The sequence below is a fragment of the Megalopta genalis genome, unplaced genomic scaffold (genome assembly GCF_051020955.1).
Source record: "Megalopta genalis isolate 19385.01 unplaced genomic scaffold, iyMegGena1_principal scaffold0310, whole genome shotgun sequence".
NCBI lineage: Eukaryota > Metazoa > Arthropoda > Insecta > Hymenoptera > Halictidae > Megalopta > Megalopta genalis.
In genome coordinates, this window is record NW_027476379.1 from 230,727 (window position 1) to 236,745 (window position 6,019).

Below are 6,019 nucleotides of genomic sequence, written 5' to 3' on the forward strand. Positions count from 1 at the left end.
TTCAAATGCATACGAAACAAACCAGTTAGCTTCAATCCCATGTGAAACAAATGATTTAGTTAAAATTAATGCGATGTGGAAGGTTTAGCTCCAAATCGAAGCGAAACAAACGATTTAGCATCAGATACTAGCGATATAAGTGATATAGCTTGAAATGAAGGGGAAACAAACGAGTTAGCTTCAAATCCATGCAAAACACATTATTAAGCTTCAAATCAATGCTATGTGGAAGGTTTAGCTTCAAATCCATGCGACACAAATGATTTAGCTTCAGGTACTAGCGATATAAGTGACATAGCTTCAAATGCAGACGAAACAAACGAGTTAGCTTCAAATCTAAGCGAAACAAATGATTTAGCTTCGAATCAATGCGATGTTGATGGTTTAGCTTCAAATCCATGCGATGTAGAAGGATTAGCTTCAAATCCATGCGAAATAAATGATTTAGCTTCAAACACTTGCGATATAAGTGATATAGATTCAAATTGCAGACGAAACAAACGAGTTAGCTTCAAATCCATGCTGAACACATGATTTAGATGCAAATCAATGCAATGTAGATGGTATAGCTTCAAATCGAAGCGAAACAAACGATTTAGCATCAGATACTTGCGATATAAGTGATATAGCTTCAAATGCAGGGGAAACAAACGAGTTTGCTTCACATCCATGCAAAACACATGATTAAGCTTCAAATCAATGCTATGTGGAAGGTTTAGCTTCAAATCCATGCGACACAAATGATTTAGCTTCAGATACTAGCGACATAAGTGATATAGCTTCAAATGCAGATGAAACTAACGAGATAGCTTCAAATCCAAGCGAAACACATGATTTAGATGCAAATCAATGCTATGTAAAAGCTTTAACTTCAAATCCATGCGAAACAAATGATTTAGCTTCAGATACTAGCGACATAAGTGATATAGCTTCAAATGCAGATGAAACAAACCAGTTAGCTTCAATTCCATGCGAATCACATGATTTAGCAGCAAATCAATGCGATGTAGGTTTAGCTTCAAATCCATGCGAAACAAATGATTTAGCTTCAAACAATTGGGATATAAGTGATATAGCTTCAAATGCAGACGAAGCAAACGATTTAGATTCAAATCCATGCAAAACACATGATTTAGCTGCAAATCAATGCGTTGTAGAAGGTTTAGCTTCAAATCCATGCGGAAAAATGATTTAGCTTCTAACACTTGGGATATAAGTGATATAGCTTCAAATGCAGACGAAACAAACGAGTTAGCTTCCAATCCAAGCGAATCACATGATTTAGATTCAATTCAATGCGATGTAGAAGGTTTACCTTCAAATCCATGCGAAACAAATGATTTAGCTTCAAATCAATGCGAGGTAGAAGGCTTAGCTTCAAATCCATAAGAAACAAATGATTCAGGTTCAGATACTTGCGATATAAGTGATATATCTTCAAATACAGACGAAACAAACGAGTTAGCTTCAAATCTAAGCGAAACAAATGATTTAGCTTCGAATCAATGCGATGTTGATGGTTTAGCTTCAAATCCATGCGAAAACAATGATTTAGCTTCAAATACTTGCGATATAAGTGGCATAGCTTCAAATGCAGACAAAAAGAACCAGATAGCTTCAATTCCATGCGAAACAAATGATTTAGTTAAGATTAATGTGAGGTAGAAAGTTTATCTTCAAATCCATGCGAAACAAATGATTTAGCTTCAAACACTTGGGATATAAGTGACATAGCTTCAAATGCAGACGAAACAAACGAGTTAGCTTCCAATCCAAGCGAATCCCATGATTTAACTTCAAATCAATGCGATGTAGAAAGTTTAGCTTCAAATCGATGCGAAACAAATGATTTAGATTTAGATACTACCGACATAAGTGATATAGCTTCAAATGCAGATGAAACTAACGAGTTAGCTTCAAATCCAAGCGAAACACATGATTTAGATGCAAATCAATGCTATGTAAAAGATTTAACTTCAAATCCATGCGAAACAAATGATTTAGCTTCAGATACTAGCGACATAAGTGATATAGCTTCAAATGCAGATGAAACAAACCAGTTAGCTTCAATTCCATGCGAATCACATGATTTAGCAGCAATTCAATGCGATGTAGAAGGTTTAGCTTCAAATCCATGCGAAACAAATGATTTAGCTTCAAACAATTGGGATATAAGTGATATAGCTTCAAATGCAGACGAAGCAAACGATTTAGATTCAAATCCATGCAAAGCACATGATTTAGCTGCAAATCAGTGCGATGTAGAAGGTTTAGCTTCAAATCCATGCGAAAAAATGATTTAGCTTCAAACACTTGGGATATAAGTGATATAGCTTCAAATGCAGACGAAGCAAACGATTTAGCTTCAAATCCATGCAAAACACATGATTTAGCTGCAAATCAATGCGATGTAGAAGGTTTAGCTTCAAATCCGTGCGAAATCAATGATTTAGCTTCAGATACTTGCGATATAAGTGATATAGCTTCAAATGTAGGGGAAACAAACGAGTTAGCTTCATATCCAAGCAAAACACATTATTAATCTTCAAATCAATGCTATGTAGAAGGTTTAGATTCAAATCCATGCGACACAAATGATTTAGCTTTAGACACTTGCTATATAAGTCATATAGCTTCAAATGCAGGAGAAGCAAACGAGTTAGCTTCAAATGCATGCGAAACACATGATTTAGCAGCAAATCAATGCGATGTAGAAGGTTTAGCTTCAAAACCATGCGAAACCAATGATTTAGCTTCAGATACTTGCGATATAAGAGGCATAGCTTCAAATGCAGACGAAACAAACGAGTTAGCTTCAAATCTAAGCGAAACAAATGATTTAGCTTCGAATCAATGCGATGTTGATGGTTTAGCTTCAAATCCATGCGATGTAGAAGGATTAGCTTCAAATCCATGCGAAACAAATGATTTAGCTTCAAACACTTGGGATATAAGTGATATAGATTCAAATTGCAGACGAAACAAACGAGTTAGCTTCAAATCCATGCTGAACACATGATTTAGATGCAAATCAATGCAATGTAGATGGTATAGCTTCAAATCGAAGCGAAACAAACGATTTAGCATCAGATACTTGCGATATAAGTGATATAGCTTCAAATGCATGGGAAACAAACGAGTTTGCTTCACATCCATGCAAAACACATGATTAAGCTTCAAATCAATGCTATGTGGAAGGTTTAGCTTCAAATCCATGCGACACAAATGATTTAGCTTCAGATACTAGCGACATAAGTGATATAGCTTCAAATGCAGATGAAACTAACGAGATAGCTTCAAATCCAAGCGAAACACATGATTTAGATGCAAATCAATGCTATGTAAAAGCTTTAACTTCAAATCCATGCGAAACAAATGATTTAGCTTCAGATACTAGCGACATAAGTGATATAGCTTCAAATGCAGATGAAACAAACCAGTTAGCTCCAATTCCATGCGAATCACATGATTTAGCAGCAAATCAATGCGATGTAGAAGGTCTAGCTTCAAATCCATGCGAAACAAATGATTTAGCTTCAAACACTTGGGATATAAGTGATATAGCTTCAAATGCAGACGAAACAAACGAGTTAGCTTCCAATCCAAGCGAATCACATGATTTAGCTTCAAATCAATGCGATGTAGAAAGTTTAGCTTCAAATCCATGCGAAACAAATGATTTAGCTTTAGATACTAGCGATATAAGTGATATAGCTTCAAATGCAGACAAGACTAACGAGTTAGCTTCAAATCCATGCGAAACACATGATTTCGCTTCAAATCAAAGCGATGTAGAAGGTTTAGCTTCAAATCAATACGATCTAGAAGGTTTAGCTTCATATCCATGCGACACAAATGATTTAGCTTCAAATACTTGCGATATAAATTATATAGCTTCAAATGCAGGCGAAACAAACGAGTTTGCTTCAGATGAATGCGAAAGAAATGGTTTAACTCATAATACTTGTGATATACATTATTCAGCTACAACTGCATGTGAAACAAATTAGTTAGCTTCAGATACTTGCGATATATGTGATATAGCTTTAAATGCAGACGAAACAAACGGGTTAGCTTCAAATCCAAGCGAATCACATAATTTAGCTTCAAATCAATGCGAGGTAGAAGGCTTAGCTTCAAATCCATAAGAAACAAATGATTCAGGTTCAGATACTTGCGATATAAGTGATATATCTTCAAATACAGACGAAACAAACGAGTTAGCTTCAAATCTAAGCGAAACAAATGAATTAGCTTCGAATCAATGCGATGTTGATGGTTTAGCTTCAAATCCATGCGAAGACAATGATTTAGCTTCAAATACTTGCGATATAAGTGGCATAGATTCAAATGCAGACGAAACAAACGAGTTAGCTTCCAATCCGAGCGGATCACATGATTTAGCTTCATATCAATGCGATGTAGAAAGTTTAGCTTTAAATCCATGCGAAACAAATAATTTAGATTTAGATACTAGCGAAATAAGTGATATAGCTTCAAATGCAGACCAGACTAACGATTTATCCTCAAAAATATGCGAAACGCATGATTTAGCATCAAATTAATGCGATGTAGAAGGATTAGCTTCAAATCCAGGCGAAACCAATGATTCAGCTTCAGATACTTGCGATATAAGTGGCATAGCTTCAAATGCAGACGAAACAAACGAGTTAGCTTCAAATCCATGCGAAACACATGATTTAGCTGCAAATCAATGCGATGTAGAAGATTTAGCTTCAAATCCATGAGAAACAAATGATTTAGCTTCAAATCAATGCGAGGTAGAAGGCTTAGCTTCAAATCCATAAGAAACAAATGATTCAGGTTCAGATACTTGCGATATAAGTGATATATCTTCAAATACAGACGAAACAAACGAGTTAGCTTCAAATCTAAGCGAAACAAACGATTTAGCTTCGAATCAATGCGATGTTGATGGTTTAGCTTCAAATCCATGCGAAAACAATGATTTAGCTTCAAATACTTGCGATATAAGTTGCATAGCTTCAAATGCAGACAAAAAGAACCAGATAGCTTCAATTCCATGCGAAACAAATGATTTAGTTAAAATTAATGCGAGGTAGAAAGTTTATCTTCAAATCCATTCGAAACAAATGATTTAGCTTCAAACACTTGCGATATAAGTGACATAGCTTCAAATGCAGACGAAACAAACGAGTTAGCTTCAAATCTAAGCGAAACAAATAATTTAGCTTCGAATCAATGCGATGTTGATGGTTTAGCTTCAAATCCATGCGATGTAGAAGGATTAGCTTCAAATCCATGCGAAACAAATGATTTAGCTTCAAACACTTGGGATATAAGTGATATAGCTTCAAATGCAGACGAAACAAACGAGTTAGCTTCCAATCCAAGCGAATCACATGATTTAGCTTCAAATCAATGCGATGTAGAAAGTTTAGCTTCAAATCCATGCGAAACAAATGATTTAGCTTTAGATACTAGCGATATAAGTGATATAGCTTCAAATGCAGACAAGACTAACGAGTTAGCTTCAAATCCATGCGAAACACATGATTTCGCTTCAAATCAAAGCGATGTAGAAGGTTTAGCTTCAAATCAATACGATCTAGAAGGTTTAGCTTCATATCCATGCGACACAAATGATTTAGCTTCAGATACTTGCGATATAAATTATATAGCTTCAAATGCAGGCGAAACAAACGAGTTTGCTTCAGATGAATGCGAAAGAAATGGTTTAACTCATAATACTTGTGATATACATTATTCAGCTACAACTGCATGTGAAACAAATTAGTTAGCTTCAGATACTTGCGATATATGTGATATAGCTTCAAATGCAGATGAAACAAACCAGTTAGCTTCAATTCCATGCGAATCACATGATTTAGCAGCAAATCAATGCGATGTAGGTTTAGCTTCAAATCCATGCGAAACAAATGATTTAGCTTCAAACAATTGGGATATAAGTGATATAGCTTCAAATGCAGACGAAGCAAACGATATAGATTCAAATCCATGCAAAACACATGATTTA